The following is a 16,509-nucleotide window of genomic DNA, read 5'->3' as shown; positions in this document are numbered from 1 at the left end:
GGCAATTCAACTGCCGAGCCGAATTTGCGCTTTCGTCGGGGCGGCTTCTTCTTGCGACCGGTTACGCTTCATTTCTCTCTCAGTGGCTTCTTCTTCCTCGTGATGCTCTTCTTCTGACTCCATGGATCCGGTCGATTCCTCTTCTTGTGAACTTTCTTCGTCACTTTCGGTTTCTCCTCTTCGTCTTCGGGTCACACTTGCACAGGACTTCTTCTTTACCATCGTGATCGCCAACTGCTTCCGTTCGACGGTCTTCTTCTTCGCTCCAGTGGCAGACGTGCTTGCTTCCGGATTAGCTATCGGAGTGGAACTCACTGGTCCTTTCGATGGATGTTCGATCTTCATCGATTTCGTTCCCTTTCCTTTCGCTTCCTCTTTCTGCCGCTCCCATTCCTGGATCTCCTTTTCCGTTTGCGTTTCTCCGTCGCAGAGTTTCTTCGGCTGATCCTTTAGCCTATTATTCCCAAATTCCTTCTTCTTCTGGAAAGACTGTTTCGAAGCGATCTTCATTTCCATAATCGGCTTCTCCAGTTCCCATCTCCATCTTCTCGTTTTCGAGCTCCATTTGAGCTTTTGCTAATGCCAGCTTCTTATCCATCTTCTTCTTTAGACGCTCTTTCTCCTTCTTCATCTTCTCAATTGTCGCAGCAACATCTTCATCTCCTGAACTTGTGGATTTCCCTCGCTTACACGGATAGTTTCCCTCGCTACAATAGCACCTCACTTCAATGTGTTTGCGTTTAACTGCCACTTAGTTAAACTCGTAATCGCTTCTTCCCTTTTCTTCAATTACTCCGGTATTTCTACTCTTTAGCTAATATTTTCTTCCGTCTTCAATTTCAATTTTACAATTTTTGACCGCTTCGAACAACTCACAATTTTTAATGTTTACTCGTTTTCCCATTATACTATGTTCGCACTACTTCCTGAATAACATGTTATTCAATGCAATCAAAGTTAATTGCCTATTTCCGGGGATTAAACCACCCGACTTGGACGTTAATTTACAATGTTATGAAAACTCATATGTGAATATGTACGTTATGTGGAAGATATTGATTTGGAAAATGTATTGGAGGTAACCACTTTCCCTTCGATGGGACTCGAACCCATGACTGTAGTAGGGTCTGTATCTTATATATTCAATTCAATATATTCAATATCTTCAACATCAATATCTTCCACATAACGTACATATTCACATATGAGTTTTCATAACATGTTATTCAAATTATCGAAAAAAGAAAGCTCATCAAGATAGCCGAATAACATGTTACACGGCCTTAGTGCGAACATAGTATTACCTATAAATATCTACGGCAAACTGTTTGTAGGTTCGATCATTTGTGCGCGCTTGTAGTGGTGGATGTTTGACGTCACCTGTGCTCCAACAAATAGAACACAAATCTGTAAACCCTTATATAAACCTAGACTATCGAATATACCGACTAAATTCAAGTTCAGCAAAAAAAAATTCGATTGTGTTACTGCGTACCTATATCTGACATGATTACATAGACTTATTTTTCGATGGCCGCATGTCTCTCAATGAAGAATATTTTATCACTTCGAACATTGAACGCCTTCGTTAGTGATTTTTTAAGACTCGGTTTAATTTTACCGGACTCTGCTGCTTTCTAGTTTCGTAAAATGACCGAATGCAGTCCAAAAGCGCATGATTCAATCGGTAGAAATGTTGAATGTAGTATGTTACGCACCTCATCCTTTTTGTTCGAATTAGCATCGCTGTCGTCTGTTTCCTTACTTAACGCGTCCACTGTATTTTGCAGGCTATATATCTCACTATTCGCTATAGACAGTTTGTCTTGCTGGTCCTTACATTTTCCCCCTCATTATTTAAATCGCTTTGGCATGATTTGATTCAATCACGAAATTAATTTTACTTAAATTTGCTAGTTTGCAGCTCTCGCTTCTGCGGACTGCGAAGTCGCCAACACGACCAGCGCATGGGAATTTCTGTTGCTTTCCACCAATTCCTCTGTTTTCTCACTGGCAAAATCTATTGCAAATTTTATAGTCTTCATAAGTCGCATCTTATTTCCCATTTTAGTCAATTCCTCCTTCAACTTGTGGTGTTCGGTTTGCTCTGCTCGAAATTTAAAGACTTCATTACGTAACGTAGAAATAATGCAATCCAGGCGTACGATCATTCAATGTAGCGATGCTATTTTCTTTTTCATCTTACTACGCTCACTAGACTGGCCCTGGAAACAAAAAAATGTCAAATTCTACTGGGTACCCCCCAGGATTGTGTCTTTTGGTGAGAAAATCAATCTTTCAAAGTTTCAGCTCAATCGATTGTTGCATAAGCTGGCGCATTTGATTTGAAGTTTGTATGGGGATTTCAGCCAAAATATATAGGAAAACACACCTTCGTCACACATTCGATCTGGAAATTGGTTCTGATAGCTCAATTGAGCTTAGAATTGCAAAAAATGCAGTTGGTATGTTACAGAACAATTTCACAGAACATTGTACGATGCTTAAATGAATTTTTATATAGTTTTCGGTTGATGCGATTCGATCAATAAATCCAAAATGACACAATTTAGCTCCTATTAAATCAACCAAAAGCTAAGTAAAAGTTCATTTAATCATCGTACAATGTTCTGTGAAATTGTTCTGTAACATACCAACTGCATTTTTTGCAGTTCTAAGCTCAAATGAGCTATCAGAACCAATTTCCAGATCGAATGTGTGACGAAGGTGTGTTTTCCTATATATTTTGGTTGAAATCCCCATACAAACTTCAAATCAAATGCGCCAGCTTATGCAACAATCGATTGAGCTGAAACTTTGAAAGATTGATTTTCTCACCAAAAGACACAATCCTGGGGGGTGCCCCATGGAATTTGACAACATTTTTTTCTCCCCTTACTAAGCTGGGCCAGTCTAACGCTCACTTTTCCCTAAATGATAATTTTATATTGCCCAGATTTTTCAGCAGCGTAGCATTGTCACGATTGTCTAAATTTTTTCTCCAGGCACTATCACCGTATGAAGCTAAAGTTAACGACCGCGAAACAAAGCGAATGGGATAAAATCACTACGATCCCTACCGAACGGCACACATCGTGTGTAAAACAAAACGGGCTGCAGGGAGCACGTTTGCTCCCGACCGTTATCTATAGCAGCTGCGGCAGAACTGACGCATTGTGTGGATTACAGCCGAGAGAACCATGATCGATACATTGTGTGTTTTGCTGTTGTGCATAAAAAAGGCCTACGTTTAGGCGCTCATAACAATTTGTTTACATGGGAGATTTAGAATATAGCCTAAATGTATGCATTTTTGGTTAACACCAAAAAGTCATTTTCTTGTACTTTTCATACTTGTGCGCTTGTATGCTGAAGAGTGGGTATAATGCACACTCTTTCATACAAAAAACTCAAAGGTGCAGCCCAATCGGGTTGTACGCAAAGGTGACGTAGGACTACGTAGCTATACGAAATGGAGGGTATTTTTCATCATATTTTGTGTAAATTTATTAGCATTGTGCAAACTGCTCGGAGGTCAACCGAATCAAGAAACTGAAAGTAGCTCCCAGTTGGATGAACCAGCCATGGAAAAGGAACGACTCATCGGCCGCATCGCCACTGAAGCCACTCGCCTATCTGTCAGTGGATATCATCAGAATCCTAGATGACATTATGCTCAAAAATGTCCGGTTTAAAAGAAAAATAAGCAGAATCGGAGGTGGCGCGAAACCAAACACAAATACATTAATTTTCAACGTTCGACTCCCGCACGCGATAGAAGCGTACATGCATCGTTTTCTATAGCGCTGGTGGCAAAGTGAGCGGGACTTCAAGAATAAATTACAAACAGGTTTTGACCGTTGGAAAAATTGTTATCCTATGATTTATTGTTTTAAATAATGCGCCATTTGAAAAACTAAGGCAGCTAAACGACATTTTTCACTAAGGTGGCGTCTTCACCGATTTTGCCGTCGTCGACGGAAAGTGAAATTTTCTGGCAAGATTCTTTGGTTTTGTTTCGTTAGTCATTAGAAATGATATCGATTTTTTCCGGGTGTCCATCGTTTGGCGACGACAGAAAGTTGCCCTTTGGTAGCACAACCACAAGCGCGCGTCGGAGGGAGATGATGCAATGAGTTTGTTCAAATGTAGGCGTCAGTAGCAGTCAAATGGAATATCCACACAAGATTTTGATTCGTTGTTGAGGTTGAATGACGATAACCAACGCAGACTTCCACCACCAATTCGATGATTTTATTTTGAAAATGCTACCAGAGCGCCTTCGTGCTGCTGTGTTCGCTCCGCTGCGACCGCTCTGCGTAAAATCTTGTTCAACCGCTCTCTGCGAAATCCCGATTAAAATGGCTCGCGCGCGCTGGAATGCATCTTTTTTGTATTCAAAAAATAAGCCCGTTAGCTCCGCCCCTTTGTGATCTGATAAAGGTGTAAATATAATGCGCACTCATATCGATTAACGAAGGGGCGGGGCTAATGAATTTACTTCATTAGATATGAGAAAGCTGCTTTTCGGCGCGCGCGAGCCTTTTTGATAGGGATTCCGCAGACAACGGACCGTTCCAAGAATGACAGATTCTGAAAATCCTATGATTTTTTTTCGCAAGATTCTGAATTTGGTTATGAGATGTTGGTTATCTAAGATGCGTATTGTTGCGAGGAATAACAATAGGAATTTGACTCAAGGCGAAGTTACTTCATATTACAAAACATTATCTCTTGACATCTGTCTGTCCGAGTGACGTTCACCGATGGGTGGTTGCTGTAGATAGTTTCCCCTGAGGTGGCGTCTTCATTGATATTATACAAAAGCCACCATTTTATACAAAAGAAGGTCGATCCGACTATCTGAAATAAACTTTCTTCAAAGTGCAAAACTCAATCGTAAATAGCGAATTTGATAGCGGGTCGGAGGTAGATGATGCAGTAAATTTTAATGGATGGAATCACTAACAGCAACCAAGCTACCACGCCAAACACGATGCCACCGAAACATTTCCGCAATTAACTCTTTCTTTTCATAAAATGTTGGTCCTGAGAAGAACCAATTTTATTTTCCCAATTCCCATTCCAATAACTAACTGCATCCAATCGCTTGTCGACACCTTGCGTTGTAACTGTCCGACCGCCACTTGATGATTTTTCGCTAAGCCTCCAAAGGGTGAAATAATTTTTCAGCATTGCCACACTGCCACCCACTCCTTCGTGCTGCTGTGTTCGCTCCGCTGCATCGAATGTCGAACCGCTATCTGTGGAATCCTGATCAAAACGGCTCGCGCGCGCCGAACAGCAGCTTTCTTGTATTTAATAAATTAAGCCCGTTAGCCCCGCCCCTTTGTGATCTGATATGGGTGTAAATATAATGTAGAAATAATGGGCGGGGCTAATGGAATTACTTCATTAGATATAAGAAAGCTGCTCTTCGACGCGCGCGAGCCATTTCGATCGGGATTCCGCAGACAACGAACCGTTCGGAGGATGACAAATTCTAAGAATCCTATGAAATTTTCTCGCAAGATTCTGAATTTGGTTATGAGATGTTGTTTATCTAAGATGCCTATTGTTGCGAGGAGTGACAACAGAAATTTGACTCAAGACGAAGTTTCTTCATATTATAAAACATTATCTTTCGGCATCTGTATGTCCGAGTGACGTTCACCGATGGGTGGTTGCTGAAGATAGTTTGCACTGAGGTGGCGTCTTCATTGATTTTATACAAAAGCCACCATTTCATACAAAAGAAGGTCGATCCGATTATCCGAAATAAACTTTCTTCAAGGTGCAAAACTCAATCGTAAATAGCGAATTTGATAGCGGGTCGGAGGAAGATGATGCAGTAAATTTTAATGGATGGAATCACTAACAGCAACCAAGCTACCACGCCAAACACGATGCCACCGAAACAGTCCATTTTCGCAATTAACTCTTTCTTTTCATAAAATGTTGGTCCTGAGAAGAACCAATTTATCTTTTCCTAATTCTCCTTTCCAACTAGCTGACACCACAATTTGTAATAAATTTTCAGCATCGGCACTGGCGGTGCGGGATCACCACAGTGCTATTTTTATGGTCAACCCTTTCTTCATATGAAATGCTGGTTCGTTGAGGTTGAATGATCTGCAGCAACCAAGGAATGTGAAATAACAACATTGCCAATGACAACAACAGTGTCCTCTCTTGTAAATGTTGGGACAAACACAACTCGCAATAAGCGTTTGTACCAAACTGCAACAGAATAGGACAATGATCGCCTGCCGCGCATTTTGAGAAGTTGTCGGTTTCCGATGATGTTTTTGATTAAATAAGTATCAGTTATCATAGTTTTGATATCAACTTAATTATCTGTTGACATTATTTGTGTTTTACTTCTGAAATATTCAAGTTATCGCTGTTTGAAAAGTTCACAATAATTACCTCTCCATGTTTGATGTAAATAAAATGGAATGCAACAATGTCTTTATCCTCTGCAGATGAGGACAAAGAGTTATCGCTATTCTCTTTTGTCGCTTGTTTTTTTACATTTTTCAGCGACAATTACATTCCTTGGCAGCAACACATCGAGCACCACCACCAATGCGATGGATTTCCTTTGAAAATGTTATTAGCGCCTTCCTGATGTTGTGTCCGCTCCGCAGCGATCGCTTTGATGCGTCTGCGTGAAACCTTGTTCAAACTAAGGATTAGATCCAAACCCGCAAGTGATTGATTTTTGATGTCTGTGCTAGTGATGCATGTACGTGATTGGTTGATTGACCTATTTCCAAACTTTCTATCAATTATCGATAATAAATAGTTAAAAATTAGTATTTTCAAATAAATGCGAAGAAGCGTTGACTCATCCTTGATCGAATGGTACAAAAAATTGAAAATCCATCGAGAAACGGCTTAGATAATAAAGTTTAAAGTCTATCATATTTTCGTGACGGTCCCCGATTTTCGCAATCGTTAAGTGTACCCCAATATAGAAAACACAGACGTAGTCCTACGTCAAAATAGATTGGATTTCTGCACGATACACTCGGATAACAGATCGAGAAAGAGAAGTTTTAACACCTTCTCTTGAATACTCCTCAGAGCGAACCATCCTAGGGCCCTTTACGTAAGTAAAAAAAAAATGTCAAAGGACAAATACGAAAAGAGCTATAGGTAGCAACTCTATAACCAGAGACCGGCGGAATGAAAAACTGTCGAAATGGCAACGTATGAAAATGCATGAAATCGTGAAAATAATACTGGCAGCACTTGAACTTTTTGCTTGCTTCTTATGGATGCAAAAAGTAAACAAGTTGAAATGGTACCGCTTTAGACGGTTAAATTAGAAACAAGATGGCGTCTTCGGAAGATGGCGGTATTACATATTACATCCTCGATCTATACTATTCACATATAGATGAAAGTTATACTAACCAGAACATAAACGAAGTTGGGGTCAACCAGGCGAATAGCCATTTAGAATGACTTTAAATCTATTTAGTATAGATTTTTCTCAGAGTGTACTTTCCGCGGTTTGAGTCTGGACAAGAAATTCGTAACGGTGTTGACCCAACCAATACCTTGCGCGGAAGTGATGCCAACCAGAGTGTATGTAATTAAAGGTGGCGACATGTGGACAGGCCTCCTGCTCGTTTGGAACACGATTTTGTATGGGAATGACAAATGAATTCTCGCTTAACTTTTCAAAAGGTCCTAAGTAACATTTTTTTCGTGAATTAATTTGAGTACTGCAATCAAAAGCTTTCATGTTTTTGTGTTGATTGCGCTACTCAAATTAAATCATGAAAAAAATGTTACTAAGGTCTTTTTGAAAAGTTAAGCGAGAATTTTGTTCCAATTCTGACAGTGTCTCCACTCTTAATTACATATACAGTAGGGTGGTTCAAAAAATCGATTTTGTTCTACAACGCTCATTTGATTCTGTATCATGTTCTGAGTGTCTTCCGAAAATTTGAGCTCATTTGGATTAAAACTGATTTAGCACAAGCCGTTTCAAGTTTCAAATTAGTATGGGGAAATTTATTTTTTCATTATACTGAGGGGCTGTCCACAAACCACGTAGACTGAAATTTCACATTTTCAAACCCCCCTCCCTCCTAGTAGACTTTCGTAGACTTTTCCGAAACCCCTCCCCCACCCCCTTGAAGTCTGCGTTGACTTTTCCAAATTTTACAAATTATCATACATATTGGAGAATTATCATATGTGATTGGACTATTAAAAACGAAATCAAATTTAATCCTCTGTCCACTGCTCCGGAAACCAAATCTCCAAGTGAATTAATTGAATTTCTGTTGAATTCGATTCGATTCGACACTTTTGCATCGGCGCGCCACTGCTTGAAATCTGTCACGCATCTGACCTACAAATCTCCACGCCGGTTCAAATTTGTAGAAAATCGAAAAGTTTTCAGAATTTCCGCGAAAATTTAGAATTATTTCCCGAGGTAATTTTAAGTTCAAATGGACAATAATTTGCGGGTAGAGTTTTCATCCCGGGACACCCCGGGACAAATCATCCCGGGATTTAGAAGAATTCGGGATATCCCGATTCCCGGGATATTATTTTTGAAATCCTGAAAATCCCGGGATATCCGGGACAAAAAATACTGTTTCATTTCCGGTTCGCAAACAGTGTAATTTTTCTTCTTACAAAAGTTATTTGTTTTGAAAGCGAAACTAAACTTAGGTGCTAAACTCATATCATATTTTTATACCTCCCATCAGACATGATTTTTTTTCCAAGTTCGTTTATTTGGTAGGCTCAGGCATGTATACGGAACCAAGGTTCTTTGTGATGCACAATCGATATCATCTTATTATTGTATTAGTAAGAGAGGAACAGACATGAAAATATCGGAGATCGGAGAACACCTTCACAGAAAATATAGTTTTTCATAGTAAATAATCTGAGAATATTTTTAATGTCTTAACTGTTTAATTTAGTATGATTAACAAAACTTCTATTTTGAAGATGCAAAACACCCAGTTAAACGATTATTTTATGACCAACAGTGAGGACAAAATTCCTCAGTCTAACCGAATCATACTGAATAGGGGACGAGGTTAGTTCACCAATTCATTGAGAGTATTTTTACTCGGTGCAGGTACTCTATGCCTAGAATTCAGTAATGCAGGTCGCTGCATCAAATATTGTTTTAGAGCTTGGATCCCAACATGTTGCCGAGGGATTCCGACTCCAACTGCTTATCCTTGCTTATTCGATAAGAAGGATTGACAAATAAAAAGTCATCATGCGTCGGCGGTTGAAGCGATGTACATCTGTCTGGGTAGTTATTATCAGACAACCTATGCGGCATTGTGAAATATCACTAACAATCAACAGGATACCTCACTTTTCTTGATTCCATAGAGTGTCAGGCATTAATTCTAGAGTGTATCGCTTCGAACAAAATCAACTTTGATCAACAGGCTGCAATCGCGATTGAAGTTGGTATACAATTTGTCTATTTCTGTCAAAATTGTATACCAACTTTAATCGCGTAATCTATTAACCCCATTATCGATAAATTATCGAGTTAAATGATCGAACTCCGATAATATTAGAGTTGATTAATCTTTATCGCGTTGAACGTTGAGCACAATTAACTTTATCAGCGATAACGATAAATTAATGATTAACATCAAGATTAGGAAGCGATCTGTTCAAGATTAGGAAGAGCTGCAGCTAGTAGTATCAATTAGTAGCCTGCCATGGGTTGGAGGATACTCTAGTATTGTGTTTTCTTTGTGAGGGGGTTCCCATATCTCGAATAGGTTATGGGCCCAGTACGATTATACTGCGCATCTTCCATCTTTCGTCACTAGGGTATTAGATGCAATCCCAGCAACTGTCTAAACCCAATGCATATTCAGAGCAATGCAAACAGTCAAGCCGACTTCAACCGCCAGCGAACCCTTTTTTTCGGACTCGGCGATCATATATTCGATCATATATTCCACCCTTCCGAGAAAAATTTGAATTAAATTGAGTTCCAATTTGAGCTCTGTATTATCTGGCCTTCCTAAAATATGAACTTTACCCATGAACATTGAATAAAATCGTTTTTAAATCAAAAAATAAGTTTTCTAAGGAAACATAAAAAAATCCCGGGATCCCGGGATTTCCCGGGATTTACAAAAAAGTTCATCTCGAATCCCGGGACAACGAAAATGGCCGGGAAATGGAAACTCTATTTGCGGGAGAAATTATATAGAATTTTCAGTTGGAATTTTGGTGAATTTCTCGTAAAAAATTCGAATAATGTTTCATGAAAATTACAAAGGCTTTCTTACAAAAATTGCAAATATATTTTTTGCGGAAACTCAAAGAGTTTTTGGTGGGAAATTCAAATAATTTCTCGTGGAAATTTTAAACAGTTTCTTTAGAAAATCCCTAGATTTTCCATCGATTATTTCAAATAATTCGCATTAATACTCCCGAAGAAATTGCCGTAAAATATACAAAGAATTTCCCATGGACATTTCGAAGAATTTCGCTTATATATCCAAAGAATTTCTGACGAAAATTCCGAAGAATTTCCGAAATAAAGAAAAATTCATCGGGGACTTCCGAGAAAATCTCCAGTTAAAGATTTCTCGTGGAAATTTCGCGGAATTCCCCGTTGAAGTGCGACATAATTTCCTGGGAAAATTATAAAGAATAACTTGTAGTTTCCAAAGAAGTTCTCGACGAAAATTTAAAAAAATAGAGGAATCATAAATATAATAGCCCTGTCACAAAAAATAAAATATTTGACCCTTCAATTTTTTTTTTCACTATTAGATACAGAAAACAAAACCAGTGACAACCTTAGACAACAGGACACAGCATTTGATGAAAAAAAATCACAGACAACAGACGTTGAAAATTTTGATCTCTTGAAAAAAAAAAAATTGAAAAAAAAACACTTGCCACGGGCGCTACTGCGTCCACAAATAAACTATTTTGTAATAAAATCCAAGTGGAAAATTTGAAATTTTCTCGAAAGTTTTTATAGAATACTCCGGATAATTCTCAGCACAGAAGAATTTCCTGGGAATAGTCATATAGTTTTAAGCCGTAGTTCAGACTATTACTTCCGTGAAATCCATTAGATTATTTCGATAAAGTCTTGCAAAAAAATCTGGGAAAATCCTGAAAAAATCCAAAAAATCAAAACCGCCCCCATTCATAGACTAACGTAGAATTTTTCGAAACCCCTCTCTCCCCCTCAAGAGTCTACGTGGTTTATGGACAGCCCCTGATTATGGCGCTTCCTCATTAGGCGCAAGTTAAAAGAAAACCTACATAGCTAAAAGGAATACTCAAGAGCTTTCACTCAGCGAAAACCGCATCTTAATTAATCGTTCCATTAATTAGTTTTAATCCAAATGAGCTCAAATTTTTGGACGACACTCAGAACATGATACAGAATCCAATGAGCAGTGTGGAGCGAAATCGATTTTTTGAACCACCCTAATATACAGTCTGATGCCAATGCCAACCATTACGAAAAATTAGTGAATGACTCTTCAGTTTTTGATGAGATAGTAAGAAAGAGAAAACGAAATAGGACCAAAAGAAAGTAAGAAAAACCCAGATTAATCCACCTAGCAGTGATGATGCCTTTCTCGTGCATTATAAAATATATTGAAAGAATCACATTAGAAAGGTCAAAAAAGCTCTTTAGGAGAATAGATCCCATTTTTTTGATAATTTTGCATGTTTTAGCATTAGTTAAAATGTATTGCCACCATTTTTGGAAAAAAAAATTTTTTCGGTTTTGAATTTTTTTTTCCAAGGGGGGACCCTTGGGAAAAAACAATAATTTTCAATAATTCCAAAATGCAATGTCCGATTTTAACTTGTTTGAAATAAGAGTAAAAATAATTAGCGAAAATAACAAAAAAATGCACCGAAATATCATAAAAATATCGGGTTTAGCTATTAACAAGAACAAACTAATAGCACAAGATATTGATAAGTTCTGATATTTTTATAATATTTCGGTGCATTTTTTTGTTATTTTCGCTTGTTATTTTTAATCTTATTTCAAACAAGTTAATATCATGTTTTGTTATCAATATCACGTTTTACTGTTAATGAGCCATTATCGTCTACACGGGTATTCAGTGAACTGGTGCTCTCTTAAGTATAAATTGCGTGCTATTATGAAACTAGTGAAAATCCTTATATCTATAGTACGGTTAGTTGAAGAAAATAGTACGGAGTGATATTATTGTAAACTATTGTATCTTTTGTTAGCATAGTGATTACAACAATAGCACCTGTAAGGAAGTCCACCTACCAAATTATTAGAAGTAAAGGTAAATTGTTTGTTGAAGATAGATGGAGAGAGTGGTGTGAAACGCACTATGGAGAGACAATTTGTGACAATTCGGTGTATTAATTGCTGCGGGACAGGCCCGAGTCTGCTTCCGGGCCTTTTCTTTTCGAGTCCTCCGCAGTGCCATGCATCAAACCGGAAGAAAGCCAGTGGCGTGTATAGTGCCAGTTCGGAGGTAAAGCAAGGTGCATCCGGGACTGTAATCGATCGGCAACCGCCAATCCAAGCCGCCATCGCGCCCACCTGCTCGTGGATTCGCACCTCGATATACATCACTGGGTCAAACGCCGTCACCATCCACCATCCTGCCAATTAGTGTTGCAGGCCCTCCCAAACAAAGATCTTTTGGCGACCGCCGCGGCGCGCCGACACCAGCTGCCATCGGGCCAATTAAGTTCGCAGGCCGACATACCCCGACGACAAGGCAACCACCCACTTCAATTCCCGGCCACCATCACGCGGATTGGATCGCAACCTTCCGCGCACCTCCCGCTGCCGAACAATCGACCATCTCCAGCGGCCGCCACCACGGTGAAGTTTCGTGCCTACCCATCGCAACCAAGCTAACAACGAATCTCCGATGCACTCCCGGTACCCCATCGGAAACATCCCGAAAGCCGAATGATCGGGCTCGTAACCTCAAGACTGTGGGTAAAACGGTGCTATACAATTAAACGACCCAGAGCTCGACAATTTCCCACCCAAAATTCTTTGTGAGCAGCCGAGAGACTTACTTTCCCTGACAGCTATACTTTGGAACTACGAGGACATCATTGTCTCCTACGGAACATCCTTCATCAAATTAAAGAATACGAAAAGAGGTTACGCAAAGTTGCGGGCAACTCCTGCCGAATTATTGAAAGCAGGTCCCAGGAAAGTTTGGCTCCTACCCATTGGGGTTACAAACCTAAACAAATCTAGACGCAGCTGCAACAGTGTCCGGCTTGTCAGTGAATTGTGCATTACTGAAAAGTTCGCATTTAGTAACACTCGTGATGTTCCGTTTCCATCTATTCTCCGTGCCCCGTCGGTGCCGCTCGATAAAAAATCGTTGCGGTTTCTGTGCATCTGCGCAGTACGTAAATGTGAGAGGCTGCTTGATAACCCTATCGTACATGCGTATTGCATAGTAATTATGCACTCCTTGTTACATCCCTGATCTTCGCGCATCAAAGCAGGCGTTGCTTTGAACGATGAGGAGTCATCCTCTTTGGTGTCCGAACTGCCGGGTGAGCAGGTTGTGTGCTGGGCGACAGTGCGTGCTTAATACGGATGTCACAAATGGCGATCCTGCCAGGAGCCACCTTTTCTAGGTGGCATTTTTTCTCCTTCCATTTCATTTAATATTGCTGTTAGTGTCGCCCATCGCAGACAAGTGTAGTTGCAGTTAAATTAGTTACTATGCAAAGGAAAACTACAGGTAGGTTTATGTTTTCAAAAACTGATGGTTTCTCACAGTTGGAGAAAACCCAGGGCTACTGTTTTTGATTTGCACTGGGGAGTTTTCCGGGAGCAAGATTGCTCACTGGTTCGATCCGGCAAAAGGTACGGAGCCACTGGTGCTGGTTTCTCACAGTTGAAGAAAACCCGAGCGAGCCAGGGCTACTGTTTTTGAGTTGCACGGGGGAGTTTTCCGGGAGAAAGTTTGCTCACTGGTTCGATCCGAAAATCTAGCAAACCATGCGCCTCATAAACGATTGTATTAAGGATTTCCAGCAATTCCATAGAAACCAAAGAGGGGGAGAATACCGTACACATACTTACTAGCTGGCTGTCAATTTTAATTTCCCCACCCCGCATAACCTGACTGCTTAGACTATTTAGATCTCAACGATCGGTTGAGAAATGTTGGAATTATGATAGTTTTAGTGAGTCAAGAATTGACAAAAATCGAGGGGTCCATTAAAATGATTTCGTGTATAACTAACGATGGGTTCATCTTTCTGAAGAATTTACCTCGGATCCTTAATATACTCGCGGAAAGCTTTCGAAAGAATATAAATTTAGGCATTTTTAAGAACCTCGTGTAAATAGTGGCCTGGTTTCTACTGTCTTGTCTTAAGACAAGGTGTAACGCCTCGAGATTTGGTGTTGTTTCACCGAAATTCCTGATTTTGAATATTTTGTTTCCGTTTTATTCAATTCTTAACTTTCTCTGGGGAAGTAGAGGGATGTGAGAGGCTGCTTGATAACCCTATCGTACATGCGTATTGCATAGTAATTATGCACTCCTTGTTACATCCCAAAGGCGTTGCTTTGAACGATAAAGAGTCATCCTCTTTGGTGTCCGAACTGCCGGGTGAGCAGGTTGTGTGCTGGGCGACAGTGCGTGCTTAATACGGATGTCGCAGTAAACACTTTGAACGCACAAGAACACATCGTTGAATGCTTTGGTAGCTGAATCGAAGCATCTAAGGATTCCGCAGATTCGTTAGTGTAGTTCATCACAATGGAAGATTTCATCTTTGGAATTGGAGGTCTAATAACCGGAAGTTTATGGAGGAACTCGGACACAGTGGGCACCAAGAACCTATATATTGAAGCAGGGGAACCAGTAATCGGAATACTGTGGTCTTTTAAGTTCAGACAAATGGTATTTCTTCACCCACCTGAGTAAAAAAGTTAGAATTCTTCTATACAGCGGATCCAGATTCACGGTGCGTCTTGTTTTACAATGCGTCGCGTCATGTCATGTTCAATCCTCTCGATCTACTCGAGCTGTAAATAGTTAACGGGACAGCATTGATTCAGGACTTGTTGCGTGCCGGTATGAACTGGGATGATCCGTTGGACATACATTCGTAGCATTCGGACAACATTGGAACATTCAAGTGCGCTTTAATTGCCGGAAAATCCTAGACAGCTCCGCTCCGTGTTTGCGACTCGGAAGAAATGTGGCCCAAATCGGCTGAGTCGGTGAAGTCCCCAAATGAAGATGCCAGAACTTTAATATCGCTGCATTGTGTTGAATCAGTATCAGAACAGCCGGTTTCGTGCATCTTCTACGAACGCCAATGAGTTGGTCGTTGATGGTAGTTGAACGAAATCCTCACAGATGGAACGAACTTTCACGGAGCGGAATAAACGTATTCTTCAAAAGCAGAACGATATGGACCTTTCACGGACGTTCACCATTACGACGATGAAGTGGAAATTCATTACTTCTGGAGCGCCACTAGTCCTCTGGAAATGTTGTATCCACTACCTAGTTTTACAATACCTACTATTCTTGAGCAACTATATCGAAAAACCAGTTTGCCCTAAGTTGACGGTACCTTTTATTTCCTCTGCGTAGCATCTTTTCGACCCCGATCCTAATCCTAAATCAAACCTGGCAGAAAAATGGTCATAAAACATTAGGGAGACATATTTCAAGCTACCTAAAACATCCCACGGAATTCCGTTTTGACTGAAACGAGTGCCTGGTAAACACGTCCCGCTTTAAATGTTTCAATTAAAACTCATTTCCAACTGGATTTATGATATTTATGATGCGACTCAAAGCGTCTCTTTTTACTTTTGGTGTGAACTACGCCCACTCCTCCCACAAGAGTGGATTATAACCGGTGCTGGTTGTTATAGAAGGGACGTGGACATTTGTTGGTGAACGAAGGCAGCTCCGGATGATTATTATCTCCGTACTCGGGCGGATCAGAGTTTGGCTCTTTCATGGGTGCCACTTTCCGGGTCAAATTTATGGCACTAAATGTGGGTATTAAACCGAAGTGAAAGGGTTAAATGGTTCAGTGCGATATCGGATTCACGGTAATTTGATCGGAGTTTCCTGGTTTTTGCGGCACACTGTTCGGCTTTCAATCAACGTTATACACTGTGATTTAGCAATTTATTGGGAGTGCTATTTCCAGTCTCATGCCTACATGCTATAAAAACGTTATCAACTCCAGGCCTTTCCCAAGTAGTATCAAAGAATGAACACACCCCACATCGATCAATCATTAAAGTTAACCTCTTCTGGTTCCTAAATCTGTGCACGGTTATGAATACTGATGCACTTTTATGCACTCTCCTTCAGTTCGCATCATTCCGCACAACGCAATCAACAGTCATCGCTATTTTTTCCGGTTCTTCGTCCATCCATCAACCACAATCTTGAGGGTACTTTCAGTGTCGGGAAAAGAGCATTCCCATTCGTCTATCGCTAACCGGTATGG

The 16,509-nt window shown here is 40.2% G+C and overlaps 1 protein-coding gene across 3 annotated transcripts in view; it reads left to right on the top strand.

The window, feature by feature from the left end:
* LOC134205695 (lachesin-like) overlaps positions 1-16,509 on the top strand; it is a 678,152-nt gene that overhangs the window by 97,179 nt on the left and 564,464 nt on the right. The window lies entirely within an intron of this gene.

Source organism: Armigeres subalbatus, chromosome 1 (assembly GCF_024139115.2).
Source record: "Armigeres subalbatus isolate Guangzhou_Male chromosome 1, GZ_Asu_2, whole genome shotgun sequence".
NCBI classification, from domain to species: domain Eukaryota; kingdom Metazoa; phylum Arthropoda; class Insecta; order Diptera; family Culicidae; genus Armigeres; species Armigeres subalbatus.
Note: the sequence above shows the minus strand (reverse complement) of the source record. Positions and strands in the feature narration are given on the sequence as shown.